Raw genomic sequence first — 27,989 nt, forward strand, 5'->3', positions numbered from 1 at the left:
AAGTAGAAAATCTAACGTGCGACTGTGCGAGCAAGAGCACATTTGACGATGCCGAATTGGCTAACTACCGCTTCAGTTTGCTCGGAGGTGTTAGTGGGAACCTTCCTGTACGAAGGGTAGACTCCGGTTCATACCAAAGCCATCGCGTTCGTGATGATGGATGTGGAAGTGCCAACACATGTCCCAATAATGGAATAATTCGAAATCAAAAACACAATAATAATAGTTTTAGTTCCAGTAATGTTGAAATCGTTCTTGTACAAAGCGGGTTAGATAGTCTCTCTTCTTCAGTGGCCAAATAATGTAATAGTAATGGGTCGGTCCACCTACATTCTCACTACAAAAACACCATTTGAAATTAGAGAATGATTTATAATGTCCATTTCTTCCAAATGTAATCTTTTAATGGTCCCGGTGCAAATAAGTGGTACCAGTTCTTGAAGCCGAGCATTGATTTTCCCGTCGTTTATATATATGAGGATCTTAATTATGGCGGCACCACAGAAACTACGTGCTCTAAGTGATTGTGCAGAGTGACTGGTTTCGCCTGGGCTAATTTTTTGAACGCTATCAGCACTGAATGCCTGACAAAGTAGTACTCGATAAAGGCAACTTCCGTCAGCATAACCTCCATTTTCACCTTCAGCAAATGAATGGTTCGCGTCCAAAAGGGGTTTACCCACATTTTTCCGAATTCGTTCTGTACTGACTGGCGTTCGTTGTTGCCCCACAAAATTTCGGGTTTTCTCCTTCGTTTTCCGAGGTTTTGAGAGAAAGTAGTATATCGAATCACCATCAGTGAATGTTATGTCAGCATACTGAGCAGGTATCGCGACTGTTGTCTTTGGTTCTTCCTCAATATTCTCTCATTAAATTGTTGAAACCAAACAAGATACAAATTTGTTAAGAGTCCCCGAAAAACATGTTTTTTTCTTAAATTCATTCTTGAAAAATTTCGGGAGGGGTAATCCTTAGCTCCCTGCCCCCCTCCTCTGGCTACGTGTCTGACGTAGAATCATTTTCATTGGCTCATTCATCGGTTTAGCAGTTTGGAAGTTATGATTTTTTAAAAAATCGAATTTTTGAACAACACAATTTTTTGAGCCAGTCTAACTTGTAAAGAGGCACCCTAATGACAAAATAAAAAACGTGTCTAATATTTTTCGATAAGTTACGATTCTACTCTTACCATTTTTTTGTTAACCTTTTTTTTTGTTAACGACCTATTGAGTCAATTTGTCAACTGTTGTTACGGCATTTAATTAGCAAGGGACTGGAAGGTGAAGTATATTTTTCAATATTAGGCGCCATATTACACATGGGAGAGCAAGGAGTTGAAGGGAGAAAGTTTAGAAAAGCGTGGAAAGGATCATATGAGCAAGCTTAAAGTTTACCGGCGACTTAACCCTTTGTCTGCTACCGTAGGCATTAGAAATGCGAATCACCTGAGTCTACGGAATGTCCGGACGAGCGTGAAGTAACTTGTTACTTCATGCTGTCGGAACCGACAATAAGTTAAGTCACGAAGTTTGCGACGTTAAAACTCATTGAATGAGCTAGTTTTTTGTTTTTTGTGGCAGGCAGGCAATTTGTGAGGGACCAAAAAACAAAAAACTAGCTCATTCAATGAGTTTCAATGTCGCAAATGCTTAGTGTGGAAGTTTACCGTGACTTAACTTTTTTTCGGTTCCGACAGCAATTTCTAATGCCAAAAGATCCTGACTCCTACGGTAGCAGACAAAGGGTTAAGTCGCCGGTGAACTCTAAGCGTGCTCATATGACCCTTTCCACGCTTTTCTAAACTTTCTCCCTTCAACTCCTTGCTCTCCCTTGAGTACTATGGCACTTAATATTGAAAAATATACCTTCCAGTCCCATGATAATTAAATACCGAAAAACAGTTTACGATTCTACGAAATATAACGAAATTGGAAGAGATCCTTGAATTGCTGATATAGGGCATTTAGTAATAACAAGTGTCCAACTATTATCCCTTCCCTTTTCTGCTGTGATCTACGTACAGGCCTATCCGGCGTTTGCATTGATCAATAGACAAATTGGGATTGCCAGGAGTTGAATGTTTATATCTATTCAATTTCGGCTAGTCCCGATTAATAACGAAGTTGCAACCTGAAGTGGTCGCACAAGCTTAAGCTAATGGGTATTTAATATTCGAATATTTTCAAATTCGCTTTGTTAACTGAATTATTTAAACATTAGATAAAATTCCTAGTATGAGCTAATAAAAATTCTTTTAATAAAAACGTTGCCGTGTGAAGAACATTCGTGGCCCAAGATTCTACGCTGCTCTTAACAGTTCCATCTTCATCGTTCATTCGTAGCTCGCGCATCTAATGACTCACTGTTACACTTTTTCAACCCCTTTCACATGGTATGTTATTCATCGTTACCAGTACACTTTGGATCAACACAATAGGTATACCTAATCTGACCAACTCTGACGAAAAATCTTTGTTTCATTTAAATAGCTAGCTACAAATGATGGTATAGACATACACAGATCTGCATTAAAAAACGCATAACTTTGAAAATCTCCATAGAATCATAAAAAAATCAACGCACAAAAGATTTCAATATATATTGAAACATAGTGTCTAGTAGATGTTTTGGAAATCGATATTTCACTTCAAAACTCTTGGCCCCTCCAGAATATTTTTTCTGGCTACGTGCTTGGTTGAATTTTTCCACACTACAGCTTATACACTACATACAGCTACACTTATCAAATGACATCTATTAAGTATGCTGAGTATTATTCCTAAGATCTTTGTGAATCCGATTACGGAACTTCATATAATCTGGTAAGTAACTGCCCTGCAGTAATACACTGCGTATCCGGATTTTTTGGTTCTTCATAAGTAGACGAAAAAATGTGCGACCGAAAATAAAAGTTGCAAGGACAGAACATGCTTCGTAAACCCGCTTCAAATATATTAGAATATGAAAATCGTAAATAAACTTCAAAGATTAAAACTCGGACAGAGAACCTTCAGCATAAGAAACGCTTAAAAAGTTCTCTCCCGTAAAGCTCGGCAAGATTGAACTATCAGTATAGAATCCGGTTAAAAATAAAGTAATCGTACGCAGGAGAATCCGTGTTCGAAATTAAAAGTCGGCTAAAAAAACTACTTTGTAAGAATTGGAAATGTTTTTTCCGGTTTTATACTGTTTTTTATCCAAATCTTGCAAAGGAGAGTCCCTGTCCGATTTTTATACTTGAAGATTATATCCGGTTTTTATATTCTAATGATTTTGAAGCGGGTTTTACGAAGCATATTCTGTCCTTGCGACTTTTATTTTCAGTCGCTCAACTGTACAGGAAGCTAAAAATTAGGGATATTTTATTGTTCCGACCCTAGTGTGATAAAGTACTACAGGCTGTATCAGTAATTTTCATTATTCCTTCGAGAGTGAAGAATTAAGGCTTTCCAATATCCCAACCTTTCCCTTCCTCTTCCATCAAAACCATAAGTCGATATGGAAAGGCAACCATTTCCGAATAAAATGAGAAACGTGCCAATCGAGGCAATATTCTCTAATTCTTGATAACTAAAAGACCAACATTAAAAACAGTGATAGTTATTAGCTATTAAATAAGCGATAGTATTAAATAGCGGTTTAAAATGCAGCCACAACTCATTCGATTTCCTGGCTTATGGCTAGTATTTAAAGAAGTATGTCATACAATTTTTAACTTTATTTTCCATTTCACTGAACAGAATTTTGTTAATACTGAATTTGGCTCAGTATCGAAGAATAAAATACCGTCCGGACCGCAAATCGAACAATTTACCCTATGATTTCTTTTATTATCGCATATCGCATAGCTCGCACACAAAACAAAGCATACATTCCGCCCGTGTTGGGTGCGATAGAAATAGAAAAAAAAGCGTTTATAAACGCAAAATTTAACCTTGGGATATAAATCCGATTTTTTTCTGTCGATGTTGCTGATGCTTTATTTGACGAAGCTGTCGTTCGTTAGACAGCGATAATATTTGTCAGCTTGTGCGTCAAACGAAAAGTCAGTTCGGCTGATGGGGGGAAAGAACTGCTATTAAATACCTGGTTTATAAGCGCTGTTCCGTTTGTCAAGTGAATGTTGTTACAAGTTGTTCTGCAAGAAAGAAGAGATAATTCAGATGGTTATTATTAAATTTAGTTGAATGAATGTTATAGGACGGCCGACCACGCGCCTACTTTGAATGAAATTCGATGGAGACGCATGGTTGTCGCAAAAGATTTTATTTTTATATTTCTCGAACAACACAAATGAATCTAACTAACGCCGACCGCGTCCAAGCTGAATCACACAACCCGCATGACGCTCTGTCCTTCCGATCGTGCGTCGATGGGGCTGATATGATAGCCCCTATCAATGACCTTCCCACTCCGTCATGCGGTTTTGATTTTACTTTGCGCAGCAATAAAATAAATTGAGAAATAAAAAAAGAATAAACCCAATCGTGGTTCAGCCAGCACACAGACATCGTCGGACGGAATCAGCCCAATTATTATTACCGAAGCACTCGCGAGCGCATTGCTAACCTAAACTCAAACTCACACACACACACACACACACACACACACACACACACACACACACACACACACACACACACACACACACACACCGTACATTGGAGCCGATTGTATCGAATATCATCATTAGCATGCGCTTAGCCACCAGCCAGCTTACACAGCAGTTATAGCGGTTGAAGCGTTAATGCGTTAACAACTGTACCTACACACAGCGACTGAAGGAAAAACAAGAGCCGAAGAAGTTTGCGTGATTCCCAGCTGGTACCAACACAACACATTGAACTGAGGAGGAAGTTAGGTATCGCGAGTTTGGTTGGCGTACAATCGGTTATAATTGAATCAATTCTTGCATTATTGGTAGCGTCATGGTTCACGTATGGAAGGTTGCCGTGTGCGCGGTTAAATCTGGATTCTAAAAAAATTCAACGATTTTTCTTTGTTGAAACCGTCCGATGAAAATCATTTGAATCATTCCCAAGAGGATTGGTTATTTTGTTTCGAGACGTCCCAATATTGTGAAGTGAATCCACCAAAAGTCACTATATTGCATCAAATATTTGACAACGAAAAAAATATGAACATTTGGCGAATGTCTATCAAATGTATGTAGATATTTGACAGGAAAAAAATAAAATTTCTGTTTTTTTTCTGCTCAAAATAAGATCAATGCTTCTTAATTTTACGGAACACATTTCTTACATGATGCAACTGGATACAAGAAACTTCCGTTAACGGTGCATTTATTGTTATCGGCTGGCAGAGATTGATAGCAAGCTGAAGGGATTCAGTAGATATTTCTAATTTCCAGTTACAAGCCAAAGTTCACATATTTTTAAGTTATTACACCAGAGAAAAATAGCTTTAAGCTTTTAGCTTTTAGCTTTTAGCTTTTAGCTTTTAGCTTTTAGCTTTTAGCTTTTAGCTTTTAGCTTTTAGCTTTTAGCTTTTAGCTTTTAGCTTTTAGCTTTTAGCTTTTAGCTTTTAGCTTTTAGCTTTTAGCTTTTAGCTTTTAGCTTTTAGCTTTTAGCTTTTAGCTTTTAGCTTTTAGCTTTTAGCTTTTAGCTTTTAGCTTTTAGCTTTTAGCTTTTAGCTTTTAGCTTTTAGCTTTTAGCTTTTAGCTTTTAGCTTTTAGCTTTTAGCTTTTAGCTTTTAGCTTTTAGCTTTTAGCTTTTAGCTTTTAGCTTTTAGCTTTTAGCTTTTAGCTTTTAGCTTTTAGCTTTTAGCTTTTAGCTTTTAGCTTTTAGCTTTTAGCTTTTAGCTTTTAGCTTTTAGCTTTTAGCTTTTAGCTTTTAGCTTTTAGCTTTTAGCTTTTAGCTTTTAGCTTTTAGCTTTTAGCTTTTAGCTTTTAGCTTTTAGCTTTTAGCTTTTAGCTTTTAGCTTTTAGCTTTTAGCTTTTAGCTTTTAGCTTTTAGCTTTTAGCTTTTAGCTTTTAGCTTTTAGCTTTTAGCTTTTAGCTTTTAGCTTTTAGCTTTTAGCTTTTAGCTTTTAGCTTTTAGCTTTTAGCTTTTAGCTTTTAGCTTTTAGCTTTTAGCTTTTAGCTTTTAGCTTTTAGCTTTTAGCTTTTAGCTTTTAGCTTTTAGCTTTTAGCTTTTAGCTTTTAGCTTTTAGCTTTTAGCTTTTAGCTTTTAGCTTTTAGCTTTTAGCTTTTAGCTTTTAGCTTTTAGCTTTTAGCTTTTAGCTTTTAGCTTTTAGCTTTTAGCTTTTAGCTTTTAGCTTTTAGCTTTTAGCTTTTAGCTTTTAGCTTTTAGCTTTTAGCTTTTAGCTTTTAGCTTTTAGCTTTTAGCTTTTAGCTTTTAGCTTTTAGCTTTTAGCTTTTAGCTTTTAGCTTTTAGCTTTTAGCTTTTAGCTTTTAGCTTTTAGCTTTTAGCTTTTAGCTTTTAGCTTTTAGCTTTTAGCTTTTAGCTTTTAGCTTTTAGCTTTTAGCTTTTAGCTTTTAGCTTTTAGCTTTTAGCTTTTAGCTTTTAGCTTTTAGCTTTTAGCTTTTAGCTTTTAGCTTTTAGCTTTTAGCTTTTAGCTTTTAGCTTTTAGCTTTTAGCTTTTAGCTTTTAGCTTTTAGCTTTTAGCTTTTAGCTTTTAGCTTTTAGCTTTTAGCTTTTAGCTTTTAGCTTTTAGCTTTTAGCTTTTAGCTTTTAGCTTTTAGCTTTTAGCTTTTAGCTTTTAGCTTTTAGCTTTTAGCTTTTAGCTTTTAGCTTTTAGCTTTTAGCTTTTAGCTTTTAGCTTTTAGCTTTTAGCTTTTAGCTTTTAGCTTTTAGCTTTTAGCTTTTAGCTTTTAGCTTTTAGCTTTTAGCTTTTAGCTTTTAGCTTTTAGCTTTTAGCTTTTAGCTTTTAGCTTTTAGCTTTTAGCTTTTAGCTTTTAGCTTTTAGCTTTTAGCTTTTAGCTTTTAGCTTTTAGCTTTTAGCTTTTAGCTTTTAGCTTTTAGCTTTTAGCTTTTAGCTTTTAGCTTTTAGCTTTTAGCTTTTAGCTTTTAGCTTTTAGCTTTTAGCTTTTAGCTTTTAGCTTTTAGCTTTTAGCTTTTAGCTTTTAGCTTTTAGCTTTTAGCTTTTAGCTTTTAGCTTTTAGCTTTTAGCTTTTAGCTTTTAGCTTTTAGCTTTTAGCTTTTAGCTTTTAGCTTTTAGCTTTTAGCTTTTAGCTTTTAGCTTTTAGCTTTTAGCTTTTAGCTTTTAGCTTTTAGCTTTTAGCTTTTAGCTTTTAGCTTTTAGCTTTTAGCTTTTAGCTTTTAGCTTTTAGCTTTTAGCTTTTAGCTTTTAGCTTTTAGCTTTTAGCTTTTAGCTTTTAGCTTTTAGCTTTTAGCTTTTAGCTTTTAGCTTTTAGCTTTTAGCTTTTAGCTTTTAGCTTTTAGCTTTTAGCTTTTAGCTTTTAGCTTTTAGCTTTTAGCTTTTAGCTTTTAGCTTTTAGCTTTTAGCTTTTAGCTTTTAGCTTTTAGCTTTTAGCTTTTAGCTTTTAGCTTTTAGCTTTTAGCTTTTAGCTTTTAGCTTTTAGCTTTTAGCTTTTAGCTTTTAGCTTTTAGCTTTTAGCTTTTAGCTTTTAGCTTTTAGCTTTTAGCTTTTAGCTTTTAGCTTTTAGCTTTTAGCTTTTAGCTTTTAGCTTTTAGCTTTTAGCTTTTAGCTTTTAGCTTTTAGCTTTTAGCTTTTAGCTTTTAGCTTTTAGCTTTTAGCTTTTAGCTTTTAGCTTTTAGCTTTTAGCTTTTAGCTTTTAGCTTTTAGCTTTTAGCTTTTAGCTTTTAGCTTTTAGCTTTTAGCTTTTAGCTTTTAGCTTTTAGCTTTTAGCTTTTAGCTTTTAGCTTTTAGCTTTTAGCTTTTAGCTTTTAGCTTTTAGCTTTTAGCTTTTAGCTTTTAGCTTTTAGCTTTTAGCTTTTAGCTTTTAGCTTTTAGCTTTTAGCTTTTAGCTTTTAGCTTTTAGCTTTTAGCTTTTAGCTTTTAGCTTTTAGCTTTTAGCTTTTAGCTTTTAGCTTTTAGCTTTTAGCTTTTAGCTTTTAGCTTTTAGCTTTTAGCTTTTAGCTTTTAGCTTTTAGCTTTTAGCTTTTAGCTTTTAGCTTTTAGCTTTTAGCTTTTAGCTTTTAGCTTTTAGCTTTTAGCTTTTAGCTTTTAGCTTTTAGCTTTTAGCTTTTAGCTTTTAGCTTTTAGCTTTTAGCTTTTAGCTTTTAGCTTTTAGCTTTTAGCTTTTAGCTTTTAGCTTTTAGCTTTTAGCTTTTAGCTTTTAGCTTTTAGCTTTTAGCTTTTAGCTTTTAGCTTTTAGCTTTTAGCTTTTAGCTTTTAGCTTTTAGCTTTTAGCTTTTAGCTTTTAGCTTTTAGCTTTTAGCTTTTAGCTTTTAGCTTTTAGCTTTTAGCTTTTAGCTTTTAGCTTTTAGCTTTTAGCTTTTAGCTTTTAGCTTTTAGCTTTTAGCTTTTAGCTTTTAGCTTTTAGCTTTTAGCTTTTAGCTTTTAGCTTTTAGCTTTTAGCTTTTAGCTTTTAGCTTTTAGCTTTTAGCTTTTAGCTTTTAGCTTTTAGCTTTTAGCTTTTAGCTTTTAGCTTTTAGCTTTTAGCTTTTAGCTTTTAGCTTTTAGCTTTTAGCTTTTAGCTTTTAGCTTTTAGCTTTTAGCTTTTAGCTTTTAGCTTTTAGCTTTTAGCTTTTAGCTTTTAGCTTTTAGCTTTTAGCTTTTAGCTTTTAGCTTTTAGCTTTTAGCTTTTAGCTTTTAGCTTTTAGCTTTTAGCTTTTAGCTTTTAGCTTTTAGCTTTTAGCTTTTAGCTTTTAGCTTTTAGCTTTTAGCTTTTAGCTTTTAGCTTTTAGCTTTTAGCTTTTAGCTTTTAGCTTTTAGCTTTTAGCTTTTAGCTTTTAGCTTTTAGCTTTTAGCTTTTAGCTTTTAGCTTTTAGCTTTTAGCTTTTAGCTTTTAGCTTTTAGCTTTTAGCTTTTAGCTTTTAGCTTTTAGCTTTTAGCTTTTAGCTTTTAGCTTTTAGCTTTTAGCTTTTAGCTTTTAGCTTTTAGCTTTTAGCTTTTAGCTTTTAGCTTTTAGCTTTTAGCTTTTAGCTTTTAGCTTTTAGCTTTTAGCTTTTAGCTTTTAGCTTTTAGCTTTTAGCTTTTAGCTTTTAGCTTTTAGCTTTTAGCTTTTAGCTTTTAGCTTTTAGCTTTTAGCTTTTAGCTTTTAGCTTTTAGCTTTTAGCTTTTAGCTTTTAGCTTTTAGCTTTTAGCTTTTAGCTTTTAGCTTTTAGCTTTTAGCTTTTAGCTTTTAGCTTTTAGCTTTTAGCTTTTAGCTTTTAGCTTTTAGCTTTTAGCTTTTAGCTTTTAGCTTTTAGCTTTTAGCTTTTAGCTTTTAGCTTTTAGCTTTTAGCTTTTAGCTTTTAGCTTTTAGCTTTTAGCTTTTAGCTTTTAGCTTTTAGCTTTTAGCTTTTAGCTTTTAGCTTTTAGCTTTTAGCTTTTAGCTTTTAGCTTTTAGCTTTTAGCTTTTAGCTTTTAGCTTTTAGCTTTTAGCTTTTAGCTTTTAGCTTTTAGCTTTTAGCTTTTAGCTTTTAGCTTTTAGCTTTTAGCTTTTAGCTTTTAGCTTTTAGCTTTTAGCTTTTAGCTTTTAGCTTTTAGCTTTTAGCTTTTAGCTTTTAGCTTTTAGCTTTTAGCTTTTAGCTTTTAGCTTTTAGCTTTTAGCTTTTAGCTTTTAGCTTTTAGCTTTTAGCTTTTAGCTTTTAGCTTTTAGCTTTTAGCTTTTAGCTTTTAGCTTTTAGCTTTTAGCTTTTAGCTTTTAGCTTTTAGCTTTTAGCTTTTAGCTTTTAGCTTTTAGCTTTTAGCTTTTAGCTTTTAGCTTTTAGCTTTTAGCTTTTAGCTTTTAGCTTTTAGCTTTTAGCTTTTAGCTTTTAGCTTTTAGCTTTTAGCTTTTAGCTTTTAGCTTTTAGCTTTTAGCTTTTAGCTTTTAGCTTTTAGCTTTTAGCTTTTAGCTTTTAGCTTTTAGCTTTTAGCTTTTAGCTTTTAGCTTTTAGCTTTTAGCTTTTAGCTTTTAGCTTTTAGCTTTTAGCTTTTAGCTTTTAGCTTTTAGCTTTTAGCTTTTAGCTTTTAGCTTTTAGCTTTTAGCTTTTAGCTTTTAGCTTTTAGCTTTTAGCTTTTAGCTTTTAGCTTTTAGCTTTTAGCTTTTAGCTTTTAGCTTTTAGCTTTTAGCTTTTAGCTTTTAGCTTTTAGCTTTTAGCTTTTAGCTTTTAGCTTTTAGCTTTTAGCTTTTAGCTTTTAGCTTTTAGCTTTTAGCTTTTAGCTTTTAGCTTTTAGCTTTTAGCTTTTAGCTTTTAGCTTTTAGCTTTTAGCTTTTAGCTTTTAGCTTTTAGCTTTTAGCTTTTAGCTTTTAGCTTTTAGCTTTTAGCTTTTAGCTTTTAGCTTTTAGCTTTTAGCTTTTAGCTTTTAGCTTTTAGCTTTTAGCTTTTAGCTTTTAGCTTTTAGCTTTTAGCTTTTAGCTTTTAGCTTTTAGCTTTTAGCTTTTAGCTTTTAGCTTTTAGCTTTTAGCTTTTAGCTTTTAGCTTTTAGCTTTTAGCTTTTAGCTTTTAGCTTTTAGCTTTTAGCTTTTAGCTTTTAGCTTTTAGCTTTTAGCTTTTAGCTTTTAGCTTTTAGCTTTTAGCTTTTAGCTTTTAGCTTTTAGCTTTTAGCTTTTAGCTTTTAGCTTTTAGCTTTTAGCTTTTAGCTTTTAGCTTTTAGCTTTTAGCTTTTAGCTTTTAGCTTTTAGCTTTTAGCTTTTAGCTTTTAGCTTTTAGCTTTTAGCTTTTAGCTTTTAGCTTTTAGCTTTTAGCTTTTAGCTTTTAGCTTTTAGCTTTTAGCTTTTAGCTTTTAGCTTTTAGCTTTTAGCTTTTAGCTTTTAGCTTTTAGCTTTTAGCTTTTAGCTTTTAGCTTTTAGCTTTTAGCTTTTAGCTTTTAGCTTTTAGCTTTTAGCTTTTAGCTTTTAGCTTTTAGCTTTTAGCTTTTAGCTTTTAGCTTTTAGCTTTTAGCTTTTAGCTTTTAGCTTTTAGCTTTTAGCTTTTAGCTTTTAGCTTTTAGCTTTTAGCTTTTAGCTTTTAGCTTTTAGCTTTTAGCTTTTAGCTTTTAGCTTTTAGCTTTTAGCTTTTAGCTTTTAGCTTTTAGCTTTTAGCTTTTAGCTTTTAGCTTTTAGCTTTTAGCTTTTAGCTTTTAGCTTTTAGCTTTTAGCTTTTAGCTTTTAGCTTTTAGCTTTTAGCTTTTAGCTTTTAGCTTTTAGCTTTTAGCTTTTAGCTTTTAGCTTTTAGCTTTTAGCTTTTAGCTTTTAGCTTTTAGCTTTTAGCTTTTAGCTTTTAGCTTTTAGCTTTTAGCTTTTAGCTTTTAGCTTTTAGCTTTTAGCTTTTAGCTTTTAGCTTTTAGCTTTTAGCTTTTAGCTTTTAGCTTTTAGCTTTTAGCTTTTAGCTTTTAGCTTTTAGCTTTTAGCTTTTAGCTTTTAGCTTTTAGCTTTTAGCTTTTAGCTTTTAGCTTTTAGCTTTTAGCTTTTAGCTTTTAGCTTTTAGCTTTTAGCTTTTAGCTTTTAGCTTTTAGCTTTTAGCTTTTAGCTTTTAGCTTTTAGCTTTTAGCTTTTAGCTTTTAGCTTTTAGCTTTTAGCTTTTAGCTTTTAGCTTTTAGCTTTTAGCTTTTAGCTTTTAGCTTTTAGCTTTTAGCTTTTAGCTTTTAGCTTTTAGCTTTTAGCTTTTAGCTTTTAGCTTTTAGCTTTTAGCTTTTAGCTTTTAGCTTTTAGCTTTTAGCTTTTAGCTTTTAGCTTTTAGCTTTTAGCTTTTAGCTTTTAGCTTTTAGCTTTTAGCTTTTAGCTTTTAGCTTTTAGCTTTTAGCTTTTAGCTTTTAGCTTTTAGCTTTTAGCTTTTAGCTTTTAGCTTTTAGCTTTTAGCTTTTAGCTTTTAGCTTTTAGCTTTTAGCTTTTAGCTTTTAGCTTTTAGCTTTTAGCTTTTAGCTTTTAGCTTTTAGCTTTTAGCTTTTAGCTTTTAGCTTTTAGCTTTTAGCTTTTAGCTTTTAGCTTTTAGCTTTTAGCTTTTAGCTTTTAGCTTTTAGCTTTTAGCTTTTAGCTTTTAGCTTTTAGCTTTTAGCTTTTAGCTTTTAGCTTTTAGCTTTTAGCTTTTAGCTTTTAGCTTTTAGCTTTTAGCTTTTAGCTTTTAGCTTTTAGCTTTTAGCTTTTAGCTTTTAGCTTTTAGCTTTTAGCTTTTAGCTTTTAGCTTTTAGCTTTTAGCTTTTAGCTTTTAGCTTTTAGCTTTTAGCTTTTAGCTTTTAGCTTTTAGCTTTTAGCTTTTAGCTTTTAGCTTTTAGCTTTTAGCTTTTAGCTTTTAGCTTTTAGCTTTTAGCTTTTAGCTTTTAGCTTTTAGCTTTTAGCTTTTAGCTTTTAGCTTTTAGCTTTTAGCTTTTAGCTTTTAGCTTTTAGCTTTTAGCTTTTAGCTTTTAGCTTTTAGCTTTTAGCTTTTAGCTTTTAGCTTTTAGCTTTTAGCTTTTAGCTTTTAGCTTTTAGCTTTTAGCTTTTAGCTTTTAGCTTTTAGCTTTTAGCTTTTAGCTTTTAGCTTTTAGCTTTTAGCTTTTAGCTTTTAGCTTTTAGCTTTTAGCTTTTAGCTTTTAGCTTTTAGCTTTTAGCTTTTAGCTTTTAGCTTTTAGCTTTTAGCTTTTAGCTTTTAGCTTTTAGCTTTTAGCTTTTAGCTTTTAGCTTTTAGCTTTTAGCTTTTAGCTTTTAGCTTTTAGCTTTTAGCTTTTAGCTTTTAGCTTTTAGCTTTTAGCTTTTAGCTTTTAGCTTTTAGCTTTTAGCTTTTAGCTTTTAGCTTTTAGCTTTTAGCTTTTAGCTTTTAGCTTTTAGCTTTTAGCTTTTAGCTTTTAGCTTTTAGCTTTTAGCTTTTAGCTTTTAGCTTTTAGCTTTTAGCTTTTAGCTTTTAGCTTTTAGCTTTTAGCTTTTAGCTTTTAGCTTTTAGCTTTTAGCTTTTAGCTTTTAGCTTTTAGCTTTTAGCTTTTAGCTTTTAGCTTTTAGCTTTTAGCTTTTAGCTTTTAGCTTTTAGCTTTTAGCTTTTAGCTTTTAGCTTTTAGCTTTTAGCTTTTAGCTTTTAGCTTTTAGCTTTTAGCTTTTAGCTTTTAGCTTTTAGCTTTTAGCTTTTAGCTTTTAGCTTTTAGCTTTTAGCTTTTAGCTTTTAGCTTTTAGCTTTTAGCTTTTAGCTTTTAGCTTTTAGCTTTTAGCTTTTAGCTTTTAGCTTTTAGCTTTTAGCTTTTAGCTTTTAGCTTTTAGCTTTTAGCTTTTAGCTTTTAGCTTTTAGCTTTTAGCTTTTAGCTTTTAGCTTTTAGCTTTTAGCTTTTAGCTTTTAGCTTTTAGCTTTTAGCTTTTAGCTTTTAGCTTTTAGCTTTTAGCTTTTAGCTTTTAGCTTTTAGCTTTTAGCTTTTAGCTTTTAGCTTTTAGCTTTTAGCTTTTAGCTTTTAGCTTTTAGCTTTTAGCTTTTAGCTTTTAGCTTTTAGCTTTTAGCTTTTAGCTTTTAGCTTTTAGCTTTTAGCTTTTAGCTTTTAGCTTTTAGCTTTTAGCTTTTAGCTTTTAGCTTTTAGCTTTTAGCTTTTAGCTTTTAGCTTTTAGCTTTTAGCTTTTAGCTTTTAGCTTTTAGCTTTTAGCTTTTAGCTTTTAGCTTTTAGCTTTTAGCTTTTAGCTTTTAGCTTTTAGCTTTTAGCTTTTAGCTTTTAGCTTTTAGCTTTTAGCTTTTAGCTTTTAGCTTTTAGCTTTTAGCTTTTAGCTTTTAGCTTTTAGCTTTTAGCTTTTAGCTTTTAGCTTTTAGCTTTTAGCTTTTAGCTTTTAGCTTTTAGCTTTTAGCTTTTAGCTTTTAGCTTTTAGCTTTTAGCTTTTAGCTTTTAGCTTTTAGCTTTTAGCTTTTAGCTTTTAGCTTTTAGCTTTTAGCTTTTAGCTTTTAGCTTTTAGCTTTTAGCTTTTAGCTTTTAGCTTTTAGCTTTTAGCTTTTAGCTTTTAGCTTTTAGCTTTTAGCTTTTAGCTTTTAGCTTTTAGCTTTTAGCTTTTAGCTTTTAGCTTTTAGCTTTTAGCTTTTAGCTTTTAGCTTTTAGCTTTTAGCTTTTAGCTTTTAGCTTTTAGCTTTTAGCTTTTAGCTTTTAGCTTTTAGCTTTTAGCTTTTAGCTTTTAGCTTTTAGCTTTTAGCTTTTAGCTTTTAGCTTTTAGCTTTTAGCTTTTAGCTTTTAGCTTTTAGCTTTTAGCTTTTAGCTTTTAGCTTTTAGCTTTTAGCTTTTAGCTTTTAGCTTTTAGCTTTTAGCTTTTAGCTTTTAGCTTTTAGCTTTTAGCTTTTAGCTTTTAGCTTTTAGCTTTTAGCTTTTAGCTTTTAGCTTTTAGCTTTTAGCTTTTAGCTTTTAGCTTTTAGCTTTTAGCTTTTAGCTTTTAGCTTTTAGCTTTTAGCTTTTAGCTTTTAGCTTTTAGCTTTTAGCTTTTAGCTTTTAGCTTTTAGCTTTTAGCTTTTAGCTTTTAGCTTTTAGCTTTTAGCTTTTAGCTTTTAGCTTTTAGCTTTTAGCTTTTAGCTTTTACCTCTTAGCTTTTAGCTTTTAGCTTTTAGCTTTTACCTCTTAGCTTTTAGATTTCACGTTTCTCGTTTCTCGTTTCTCGTTTCTCGTTTCTCGTTTCTCGTTTCTCGTTTCCGTTTCTCGTTTCTCGTTTCTCGTTTCTCGTTTCTCGTTTCTCGTTTCTCGTTTCTCGTTTCTCGTTTCTCGTTTCTCGTTTCTCGTTTCTCGTTTCTCGTTTCTCGTTTCTCGTTTCTCGTTTCTCGTTTCTCGTTTCTCGTTTCTCGTTTCTCGTTTCTCGTTTCTCGTTTCTCGTTTCTCGTTTCTCGTTTCTCGTTTCTCGTTTCTCGTTTCTCGTTTCTCGTTTCTCGTTTCTCGTTTCTCGTTTCTCGTTTCTCGTTTCTCGTTTCTCGTTTCTCGTTTCTCGTTTCTCGTTTCTCGTTTCTCGTTTCTCGTTTCTCGTTTCTCGTTTCTCGTTTCTCGTTTCTCGTTTCTCGTTTCTCGTTTCTCGTTTCTCGTTTCTCGTTTCTCGTTTCTCGTTTCTCGTTTCTCGTTTCTCGTTTCTCGTTTCTCGTTTCTCGTTTCTCGTTTCTCGTTTCTCGTTTCTCGTTTCTCGTTTCTCGTTTCTCGTTTCTCGTTTCTCGTTTCTCGTTTCTCGTTTCTCGTTTCTCGTTTCTCGTTTCTCGTTTCTCGTTTCTCGTTTCTCGTTTCTCGTTTCTCGTTTCTCGTTTCTCGTTTCTCGTTTCTCGTTTCTCGTTTCTCGTTTCTCGTTTCTCGTTTCTCGTTTCTCGTTTCTCGTTTCTCGTTTCTCGTTTCTCGTTTCTCGTTTCTCGTTTCTCGTTTCTCGTTTCTCGTTTCTCGTTTCTCGTTTCTCGTTTCTCGTTTCTCGTTTCTCGTTTCTCGTTTCTCGTTTCTCGTTTCTCGTTTCTCGTTTCTCGTTTCTCGTTTCTCGTTTCTCGTTTCTCGTTTCTCGTTTCTCGTTTCTCGTTTCTCGTTTCTCGTTTCTCGTTTCTCGTTTCTCGTTTCTCGTTTCTCGTTTCTCGTTTCTCGTTTCTCGTTTCTCGTTTCTCGTTTCTCGTTTCTCGTTTCTCGTTTCTCGTTTCTCGTTTCTCGTTTCTCGTTTCTCGTTTCTCGTTTCTCGTTTCTCGTTTCTCGTTTCTCGTTTCTCGTTTCTCGTTTCTCGTTTCTCGTTTCTCGTTTCTCGTTTCTCGTTTCTCGTTTCTCGTTTCTCGTTTCTCGTTTCTCGTTTCTCGTTTCTCGTTTCTCGTTTCTCGTTTCTCGTTTCTCGTTTCTCGTTTCTCGTTTCTCGTTTCTCGTTTCTCGTTTCTCGTTTCTCGTTTCTCGTTTCTCGTTTCTCGTTTCTCGTTTCTCGTTTCTCGTTTCTCGTTTCTCGTTTCTCGTTTCTCGTTTCTCGTTTCTCGTTTCTCTTTTCTCTTTTCTCTTTTCTCTTCTTTATATTTATCTTTTTTCACTTCTCTTGTTGTTCATATTTTCTCATTTTTTGTTCTCTTTACTTTTTCTCTCTCTCTCTAATTTTGTTTCCTTTTTTGTTTCGATTATAGATCGTTTTTCACTTCTTTTTTTCTACTTCTATTTATTTTCTCTGTTCTTTTTCATCTGTTATCTTTTTTTCTCTTTTATCTTTTTTATTGTTTTTCTGTTTTTGGATACCCAAGTCAAACTTGAAAGGTGGAAGTGGGTCTCTTTGATCTGACAAAATTAGTAGCACAAACTTGATACAGCAGTACAATCATAAAATTAACTCTAAAATTTAAAATAATCACTCTGAGTTGTTTCCGAAAATAATGCGTTCAGATTTTTTTCACATTTTTAATGTGAGGCCTTTATATAAAGTGGAGTTTGTTGATATTTTTGGGATGCTTTTAAAACAATACGTTGTTGGGTAAAAATAGGAAGCGCTGCTACAATTTGCGTCAACAAATTATTAGACATAGACAGAAAACGAATTCGTTTCAACAAATCACTATATCTGTTTCAAAACCTACGCAACCTGTCACCCGAACTTACCTAAACTATCACCAACACTTCGTTGATGAGACAATTAAATTTGAAACACGGAACATTTCCATACAACCCCACACTAAAAGGTCGCTCGGTTGGCCCTGCCACTATTCCTGCGAACACATTCACTTCGGTAAGTCTACAACCGTGTACACGCACCTATACCGTTGACTGACCCACCGGGGACGTCTAAAATAAGACATTCTGGTCGGATTAATTATTCCGGCTACTCTGATGTCACCATCAAACAGCGACCACGATCTAGTCGCCATCATGGTAGTGAAGCCCATCACCACCACGCAACCGGGCTGCGTCGAGTGGCTGAGGACTGTCCCCCGGAGGGGGAGAACACAGCAGGCGAGCAGAAACAATAAACAAAACAAAAATAAACAAAAATAAACAAAAACACATCGACCCCAACTTCATTCAACGCAACAACAAGTCGCTTCATCATCACAGATTGGGTGGAGATAACAGTTGGTCGTTGGTGAGTTCGCCGGGGAGCTTCATCTATTTGAAAGCAGCTGTGCTGAAGTTGAAAATGTGTTTTAGAATGTGAATCGGCATTTCATTTCATTTACTGTATACTTCGATTTTTTAAAGGTTTTCACTTTGCGAAGCACTGTTACTGCTTATTGGGAACTACGTAAATCTCAGTAGTTCATTTTTCTAGACTGTTCCTTTATAACTAATTTATTAATCATTCTCCTACTTTCAAGAGTTTTTTTATGTATTTATGTATATCTATTAAAAGACTTCTTCTAGGTTAGAGCGATCGTTTCCAAAATGGAAATAGCCAATTCATTCTAATAATGGAATGTCAGAAAACGTTATTTCACAAGATTTAATAGAAAATAAGATTGGTCTGTTGTTGTTGCCATTTAAAATCGAATAATAATTGATAATAGAAATTGACCTGAACAGGGAGCACACTTTTGGAGCTGAGTTTGACAGTAACACAATCGTGGTGGAATTCAAAAGTTTAAAAAAAACACTGTTATTAGGATAACGTGGAATCGTAAATTTGCAAAGTAGATCGTGCTAGTATACCTTCTACTTTAACAATTACTTGAAACTTACCATATGAGAACATTGTCTTATCATCTAAAACAGCATTTTTATCCAGAAAATCAAGCACGCAAGCGCACCATTTTTTAAATATCAAATCTGCTTATTCTGTGCAACCACCAGCCGAAAATCTCGACTGATCAGAACAGTAGGCGGGCAGACAACGACGAGTTGGTGGGCATTGTCAGATTTTCTCAAAATTCTGACAGCTTTCCTCATTCCCGTCCCGTCGTCCATTTATTCCATGGCCGAAGTAAAAATGTTTCCTCCCACACACAACTTTTCTTTTCACATTGTTTTCCGCATTGCATGGTTCGGAAAAGTTAAAGAATCGACGGAAAGTGTGGAACCCTTCTAAATACTATGAGGGAGAAAACGTGACACTGAAGTTGGCTTGAAAAATTGTGAGCAGCTTTGAAATAAATTATGTTCTTTACTGACACAGTTAACCTCAATTTTTGACAGTTCATTAATACTGATTGTATGAACTTAGAAAATTTTTATGGACGACTAGATTCGCTCGAAGCAAATCGCCAAGAATTTTTCTCAGTCCATGTAAACAGTACATGTGAACTATCAAAACTGAGCAACTAGGTTCTTTACTGGCACAGTTAACCTCACTTTTCTTGACAGTTCGCTTGTACGGTTTACATGAACTTAGAAAAATTTGTGGACGACTAGATTCGCTCGAAAAAAATCGTAAAGAATTTTTCTAAGTCCATGTAAACAGTACAAGCGAACTATCAAAAATGAACACTCGGTTCATTTGTGACGTCAGCGTAAAGTATTCATTTGTGACGTTAGTGAGTTCTACAAGATAACGACACGAATGAACTCGTGATAAATTAAGTTCATGTTTGACATTTCTTGAGCGTTTTTTCAAAACGTCATATCTGCAATGAGTTACTCTCTTTGTTTACTTTCTCTTCTGTTAATAATTCGGTCACTTTAACATTTATCCCTCAGCTCTTTGCATAATATGCTAGTTAAAAACACCGTCTTTCGATCTGTACTGTAAAATAGGTGAAAAGTGTTATAGTGACGCCGTAAAAATCGAAAGAGAAAGTGTAAACAGAGAGTAACTCGTTGCAGATATGACGTTTTGAAAAAACGCTCAAGATTTGAATACTTTACGCTGACGTCATAAATGAACTCGATGTTCATTTTTGACAGTTCGCTTGTACTGTTTACATGGACTTAGAAAAATTCTTTCCGATTTGCTTCGAGTGAATCTAGTAGTCCACGAATTTTTCTAAGTCCATGTAAACAGCACAAGTGAACTGTCAAGAAAAGTAAGGTTAACTGTGTCAGTAAAGAACCTAATACAGTAGACCAGTAAGTATTCATCTGAGACACGGGGATTCATTCTATCTATTTGAATCGATATTTGAAACTTTTGCTTCCAGATATTGCACAGTGAGAAATATATTTAAACAAAAATATGCGTGGACCTTTTATAACCTAACCTGGTTGCTCGAGAGCGGCCAAAAACGAAGATGGAGATTGCCGCCATTAAGAATGTTCCATGAGCGACATAGAAGAACGAGAACTCCGCGCAGTAAAGCCTTAGGTAGATTAATCTCACTGTACCCAGAGGTTGGTCAAAAATGACAAAAACCATCCTAGAAGCCGAATGCATGAAGCGGCTACAGTTCGGCACGGGAGAACAACATGGTGAGTTGAGGACAACCAGGAAAAAAAACTTCATACGATGAAAGCGTGGATACGATGAAAAGAATAATCGCGGAGGCAGAGTGAATCTTTGTCGGGAATAACGCGGAACATCCTTCTAAACGATCATCAACATGAGAAGGAAAACCTTCCCGGTGCCGGTGATGATTAACGGAACGGGAGTTTGTTGATAGATCGTACAAGCGTCGCTGGTGCAAGGTTCACTTAGCGTTATAATTAAACGAACAAACAAATCTAATGAGTATGTATTGTGGATGATTGACGGTCTGTGGATCTGCCCACGCTAGACGAAGTGCGAAATGCTATTCGGGAACTGAAAACAACAAGGCCGTTGGGAAGGACGAAATCCCGATCAGAACGTCTAAAAATCGGGGATAGCCCGGTGTACAAAGCAGTCCAACGCGTGATTAGGATGAGCTGAGTGGAAGAGGAGATGCCTTTCAATTGGTTGCCCGGACTCACAGGGCCTTTCTGTACAAAAATAACTATAAACTCGAGCGTAATAACTATCGAGGAGGAACGATCCTCAATGCCGCTTTTAAGATGGAACCTTTATCGGGAAATACTAAACTGGGTTTCGAGAAGTACGATCAACGACGGGTCAGATGTTAATCCCGCGACAAAGTCTGTATAAATTACGAGAATGCGGACTGTGGATTTCAAGGCAGCGTACGGTACAGTGAAACGAAATGAACTATGGAAAATAGTGCCTGAATATGAATTTTCGCGAAGAGTGGTTTAGCTGATTCATATGCCGGAGAGTTTTTGTTGATTTAAAATCAAGCGACAGTACAGTCGACTCGTTTGTAACGTTAGCTGAGTTAAAACGAGACGACACTTTCTAATTTTTGTTCAGTATAGCACTCGAAAATGTTATAGTCCGTCCGCATCCGTTATCACCTATTTTTATAAAGTGATTAATCAACAGTACACTAAGGTTTTTTACACGTTTTTTCGCGCGGTTTTCTTACACGGCTTTTTTTTTACTGAACCGGAAGACGCCATCTTGGTTTTCGAAATGGCCTCAAGCATCGATATTTGGCGTCTATTCATCAATCCCGTTCCAAAAACACCCATATTGATTGAGTTTCGAAAAATTCCACTTAATCACATGTCGCCACCTTACTTTTTAAATTTTACTCGGCTGTCGATATTTGGCGTCTACTCGTTAAGCCCGTTCTAAAAATATCCATTTTGGCAGGGTTTTGGAGAATTCAGCCCTACCGGAAGTCACCATCTTGATTTTAAAAATGGCCTCAAACATTGATATTTGGCGTCTACTCGTCAAGCCCGTTCAAAAAAAATCCATTTTGGTAGGGTTTTAGAAAATTCCACTTAACCGGAAGTCGCCATCTTGCTTTCTAAAATTGTCTCAGACATAGACATTTGGAGTCTACTCGCTAATACTGTTTCGAAAACAACCATATTGTTGAAATGCGAGGCGAAAAGAAGCGTCAAGATTCGGCTTTTCCACTTTTCCAAAAATCTTGCATTGAAATGGACTTATAATTAAAGAATAAAAACAGAAACCGTGTTAATTGCCGTGCAAAAAACTTGCTCAAAAATCGTCTAAGTCTTTTGCATTTGATAAAAGGCAGTTTTTTGAGGTTCTTTGTTTGTTTAGCGTTTATCGAACCCTCTAGGGGACATGGCCTTCAATGTACGTGGGAAATACGCATGGTCTCAGTTACCAATTTGCGGTGGATCAATCATGGTCATTATAATAATTTTTACTAGTCGTATCGAGTACTTTCATATACTTTTGAGCTTTGAGTAGAGGCCGCGCGGCATCCAGTGGCAGAAGCCGCTAATTGATCCACTGGTTTCCTGCTTCTATATAATTATTTTTGTACAAAATTGATAAATAATCCATATTATGCTTTTTCTCTATTCGTGATAAATCTACTTGCTTCTCTTTCCAGTAGATAGAATAATAATGAAGCACGCGGGCACCATACCAACTAAGGTTCTCAGTACGGTTAATGCTTATTTTGGGCCGCTCAAAATTATTTCAAATTCTCGTCGCGAAAACCAATCGAGAATGTGTTTCTAAATATTTATAGCAAGCCGTTACAATAGCTTTGTTCCAGTACCTGGAAGCTGCTCCCGAGCAAAACAGGAGCAAACAACTTGCTCCGTTTTTCTTCGGCTTGTTACAAGAAGAAGAAAAATAGGAAAAGAGAATACAGCACCGGTTTTCTGCCTGTTGGCTCTGGAGTATTTCAAATTTCTGGGACTGGGACAATCCTAATATTCCTAAAATGAGTCTCCTGGTGGTCTGGTATGCAGAGACTCTTAAAATATTGAACAGTGCGTGAAGCCCAGCACAGTTTTGAATCATAGCGATTCGATTCGAAACTGTAATGGATATCACACGCGATTCAAAACTTTAAGAGTCTCTGGGCACCCAACTAACCCTACCAACAATCTCCCTCCTCCAATCACACTTGTGGTACTGTTAATTGTATATACGGCCTCTAGCAACAGCAAGTATTGGACTAACATTCCTTCCCTCTCCTGCTACGATATATGTTCGGATCTGGCCTGATTTGCTACTCCCTTTGCTGGCATGTGTATAGAAGTCAAAATGCTTAATATCTTATTCTGAATTAGTTGCTAATTAGTATGTTAGATTCACATTTCAGTTTTGTACCTTATTTTATTATTTCCCGTTATATCAATTTGAAAATTTCTATTTCTGTTTTATTACAAATTGAAATTGATGTAACTCCCCTAAGCTGATTGGATTGACGGTAGTGCTAATATCTTCGTACAGCGTTACATGTCGTAAGCTCATCTTACCTTTACAGAATGAATGTCTTAATTAACATGTTGTTTCCTCTTTCGTTGTTTCTCAACGATACTAAAAATAACACGGGAAAACGAAATACAATACAAAAGCCTACGTGATTAAAAGAACGCACAAAAAACATACAAACGCTCAATCGATTCGCGATAATACAAACGCAGTCGCAAACGCGCGTTTCATGTGCCAACACTCAAACGTCCTTTATTGCGCGATCATGAAACATACTCGTCTGGGGGCTCCCACCGTACAAATATACACTAAACAATAAGGGCCGATTTATTCACCCTCGCATAAAATTTTAAACCTGGTTCATCAGTAGGGGACGGTAGGGAGTTGTGAACATAGTTTTGTTTTCGGAGTATAACTACCATAAATATTGGTCGATTTTCAATGTTAGACCTGGTATTTGTTAAGAGACGAATGACCACAAAGTTAAAGTCCCCACAAATAAAACAATCCTATCTTATCCGTTAAGGACACCTTAATACATCCGCAGGCTGAAGCAATTTAAAAAAATCATTGTCTTGTTTAAGATATGACAGAATGCATGAAATGCGTGGAATTGGCATTTTTTAGTTTGGTGGGGAGTTGTGACCCATCGCAAAAAGTAGAAGAGATGGAATATTTTTGTGATTTATTTTTATTAGGGCTATAGAAGATAAATTTTAAGATATTTCTAAACTAAAGATGAGATGGAAAAGTGATCTGATCCGCAATGAGTCGGTGACAACATGATTCGCGCCAAGCCACTTGAATTCGCGGTTGTGGCACGGTGAAATTAAAATTGTGGCAGAATCCTGTTCTTCGCATAAAATTGAACATTTTTATATCATAATATGTATGATTCGTCCCTGATTTTTGAATTATGATACTGTTCTACTTAAAAAAATACTATAACCCACTGAAATGTACGGTTCACAACTCCCCACTTTGCATATCTTCGAAAAAAAAACATATTTCCATCGACATACTAAAGGTTCTTCCATTTTTTTTGTCGATGAAAGCCAATTACCCAAGGAATGTTTTGTACTAATTTACTTTCAAATCAGTTACATAACGGGACTCCACATACCACAAATACAACTGAGTAAAAAAAAACTTTTTGTTTGGTATATTTAGTCGATAGTTACCTAAACACAAAGAACATGAGTTAATGCAACATTTGCTAATGAGAAAGTGACGCCATGACAGTAGAAACATATAACAGTAGTTACCACATTTTTATCATCTATAGCTTAGCGGGAATTGACGGTGTTCACAACTCCCCACCGTCCTCTACGTTTAAACCTGGCTTAAGCGTAAGCGAGGGTGAAGAAATCGGCCCTAAGTCAAGGCACCATTGTTGTAGAACACAGTGAGCATGAGCTACTCACTTTCTCCCTTCATCTGAACCGTACACTCAAAATTAAACATCAGAGTGACGGCCAGTGTGAACATTCAAAAGCCTACGCGAATATGTAAACGACTATTATAACCGTCTAGTCGTTTAAACAACAAAATCAAACAGCTAGCATCCGCAGTATAAAAACGTCCACGCGATAAAACGCTTTAACATAGAAAAAGGTCGTGTTGTTCGCGATAATACAAATCTGGTCCCGCATGCGATCTCGCATGCATAAAAACGCCTCGAGAAACAACTCATTACATTAGCACCAACGAATTTATAAACCATGTGTCAAGTGATGTGCGTGAGAAATACGCATGGTCTTATCTGAGTGCTGTAATCACAGTTGAATCATGTAGAACTGTATGAGGTTTAAGAATTGACTAGTCGCGAAAAGAATAAAAAATCAGTAACCAATTTGCAATAGATCAATCATGTTCATTATAATAATTTTCCTAGTCGTATCGAGTACTTTCATATACTTTTGAGCTTTGAGTAGAGGCCGTGCGGCATCCAGTGACAGAAGCCATTAGTTGATCCACTGGGTTCCTAATTATGTTTGTACAAAATTAATAAATTAATCCATATTATGCTTTTTCTCTATTCGTGATAAATCTGCTTGCTTCTCTTTCCAGTAGATAGAATAATAATGAAGCACGCGTGCGCGAAATTTCTAATATGGGCCTTATACCAACTAAGGTTCTCAGTACAATTAATGCTTATTTTGGTCCGCTCAAAATTATTTCAAAATCTAGTCGCGAAAACCAATCGAGCATGTGTCCAGATATTTATAGCACAGACTAACAGACATAACACTCGAAAACAATGCTTCGCCAACTTTAACGGACATTTTAAATATATTGGTAGTTGGGACTGTGGCCACATTTGCGATTATGGCACTACTGACATATGAACAAGCATATGGGGGATAGACCACAGGAGCAAAAAAACTTGCTCCGTTTTACTCCGGCTTGTTATAAGAATAAAAAAATAAGAAAAGAGAAAACAGCACCGGTTTTCTACCAGTTTGCTCTGGAGTACTTCCAATTTCTCCTGGTACTGGAATAAACCTAGTATTCTTAAAATTAACCCGAGCAAAGTCGAACATCAAAATTACAACATGTAGAATTCATATTTTGATAATAGCATCAAATTGAAATCTTATTGTGCTATCAGTTTTAGATTTTTAAACATGACATCAAATTTTGATCTCAATTTGTTACTTTGAAAAATTTTCTATGTTTATATTTCTTTGGCAAAACATCAAAGTGAATACATATTTTGTTATCAAAAAAATTCAACATCTCAATGAGCTTTCAATTTACTCTCACTGATAGCAGAATTAGTTTTCTGTTTGATGTCATAGGACAATTTTGCTGCTCTCAATTTTGATGTTTTAGCCGTTAAAACGACCAAAACGACAACAACCTGAGTAATCATTTGCCGAACATCACAACATCAATTTTAGTTTTCAATTTGTTGTCAGACTCTTCTCGGGAAGCTAATGAGTTTCCTGGTGGTCGGGTATGCAGAGACTCTTAAAATATTGAATCGTGCGTGAAGCACAGAACAGTTTTGAATCATAGGGATTGGATTCAAAACTGTTCCGGATGTCACACGCGATTCAAGATTTTAAGTCTCTGAGTGTTGTTTCTTCTTTCGTTGTATCTCGGCGAAACTCAAAAAAACACGGGAATATGCAAACTACATACTATACAAAAACCTACGCAATTAAAAGAACGCACAAAATAACACGCAAACGCTCAAACGATTCGCGACGATGCAAAAGCGGTCGCAAACGCTATCATACAAGCGTTCTTACGCCCGCGATCTCGCAATCATAGAAACGTCCTGGCGATTAATTCAACGTGTTAGCACTTACAAATTTATAAACGCGGTCTTATTTGCCAACATACAAACGCTCGCTCTCGAGCGATCATGAAACACCACCCCACCACAAATTCCACTCAAAAATACAGCACGTATATACTAGGGTGGGACAAAAATTAGATTCCAGCACCAAGCAACTTTATGGGTACCATTTGGGTCCTAGAACAACTGTGAAAATTCTTAGCTCGATCCATGAGACCATATTTTTGCGCCCACTTTTTAAAGTTTAACTTTCACAAAATAATTCCTTCAGGAGTCGTCCATTGCTTCCTAAAAATAAACCGTTATGTGGCGTTTATAGGAAATTTAACAAAGCAACAAAGTCTCGAAAACCATGATACGATCCGATGTTTGAGAAAAAAGTTATTAAGCTGAAACCGATTGACGCTCTGACGATTGATAAAATATTTATTTTTTCTAGCACCGCTGCAGTTGGTTGTCCAATTGCGCACATTCTAAAGCCTACGCGAAAACGCAAACACGGTTATATAAACGAAATCAATCCGCGATATAAAAAAAAAACGCCCGCGCGATCAAACACGTTAACATAGAAACGGTTGTGCCCATTGCGATAATGCAAATCTTTTCACGCATGCGATTTCGCGTACGTAGAAATGTTATAAACGGTGTGCAAAGTGTGATTAAAGTAACGGCCTTTCTCACGCGAATATGAATCGGTCACGTCACGGTCACGGAAGCCTCCTAGCCTCCTTTGTTCCTAGCAGCTAAAGTCCATGCCATCAACATTGGCCTAAAAATACACTTTTATACACTTGAAGTCTCAAGGCGTCATTGAAAGTATATTCTCAGAAAATAATTCTAACGATTGAAAAAGAAAAAAATCGATTTTTTTGAAGCGGACTAATAAGGAGACTTCATGAGTGAACGTTATAACGCTTATAAATTTATAATCGAGGTCTCAAGCGTCAGTTCGCGTTCGCGCGATCATGGCCGGAAGTCTCTACTATCGGTCCTAGGAAGCCTAGGAACAGGCCTTCATTCGCCCCAGAACAATAAAAAAAATTACGTTGATATATACTATACAACACGTTCCATGGCGACATGACCGGGAAGTTTAGTGATATGAGAGAACACACTCTCTTCTAGCATCTGAACCGTTCACTGAAAATTAAGTATTAAATTCACGGTTCAAGAACAGACGAGAATGTGGGAATGGCTACACTGTTATAAACGCAAGATTACATACACGCTAGCACACGCATCATACAAACACCTACGCGATCGAACACGTTAACATAACAACGCTCGAGCCCTTCGCGATATATACTATACAATACGTTACACAAAGGCAAAAATGCTATCATGATCATCCAACGCCCCAATAATTAAGGGTACGCTATGGCACTTATAACCTGATCAACGCGGTCTCAAGCGGGAACAAATAAGCGCTCATTCCTTAAGCTGTGTCATCAGTACCTTAACATGTATAAGAAATTATATTATTCATTTAGCTGAATTTTATCGTTGGAAGGAGTTTCGGAGCCACATAAATGATTCTGTTCGTGTATCGAAATTGTACTGAGTGATTGTGACAGGGAGCCCTTCCGAAAACCAGCTTCAGTAGAAGTTTTAGTCACAATATAGGAATGCTATCAAGAATCGCATAATTCTTCGGGATCATGCTGTTGCTGTTAACATTCTTATTGGACAAGCGTAAATAAAATTGACACGACCTTCACACACAAATCATGAAGCAATGCTTTAACAAGTAGTGGAAATTGAATTATTCATTCGGCATGATCGTATCGTTGGATAGTCTCTCTTCCACTTTGTATTGCGCATAAATGAGTCTGTTTATGGATCGGCTCCATTTCGGCCCTTGATACAACGATAATGTGAACGTCGGCTGATAACGTAATCTATCTTTGCTGTTAAGAGTGTCTACCTCTAGAGTACTTAATGCAGTGGTGGTGGTTTTCATCATCATCATCATCATCATTTGCATAGAGCTATGATTATGAGCTAGCTTATAGATATGAGTCACCTGTGAACATGCTATGCACCATTTATTCATATAACTTTTGCGATATTGATTTAAAACTGAAGTAGTTTTCCGACAACTGTAAGATTGTTTAGGCAAATAATTTGCTTTATTGTACTATACATTCAACTATAACCGTTGAAAAGTTATGAGCACTTTTTCCCCATAAATGTTTTTTTTTTTGGAATAACTAATATCATTGGTTATGGCATGCGAAACTTAACATTGAGCCACGCGATATTTTTTTAAAATTTCACAGAATTGATTTCAAAAAATTACTGAAGCTAGAGTTTTTATGTGTCAGAAGACAATGTTTGTCTTCAAAACTTTGAAATCAGCTTTATATTAGCATTATAAATGCTTGACGGTACAGGCAACCTGTAGCGTTAATGGCAGCTCTATATACGTACACAAAGCTGATATAACGCATACAAGCCTCATGTCACTTCAAATCGTGTGTTTTAAGTTAAGTGCAATTTTAGAGCCAATATAGTGCTAAAACCTGCTTTAATCCACCTAGTGGTGCAATTGTGCCTTTCTCATTTGTTCAAACTACGATTCCATGGCTGGTTATGTTCAATACAACGTTAGAAATGAATATTACATATTCAGTA

The 27,989-nt window shown here is 35.1% G+C and overlaps 1 protein-coding gene across 4 annotated transcripts in view; it reads right to left on the reverse strand.

The window, feature by feature from the left end:
• Positions 1–27,989, reverse strand: part of LOC131685485 (serine-rich adhesin for platelets) — a 248,995-nt gene that overhangs the window by 80,208 nt on the left and 140,798 nt on the right. For all 4 annotated transcript variants that reach the window (XM_058969223.1, XM_058969225.1, XM_058969222.1 and 1 more), the window contains one exon: positions 4,087–4,138. The gene's annotated coding sequence lies outside the window, so the exon portion shown is untranslated. The remainder of the gene's footprint in view (positions 1–4,086; positions 4,139–27,989) is intronic.

Source organism: Topomyia yanbarensis, chromosome 2 (assembly GCF_030247195.1).
Source record: "Topomyia yanbarensis strain Yona2022 chromosome 2, ASM3024719v1, whole genome shotgun sequence".
Lineage (NCBI taxonomy): Eukaryota > Metazoa > Arthropoda > Insecta > Diptera > Culicidae > Topomyia > Topomyia yanbarensis.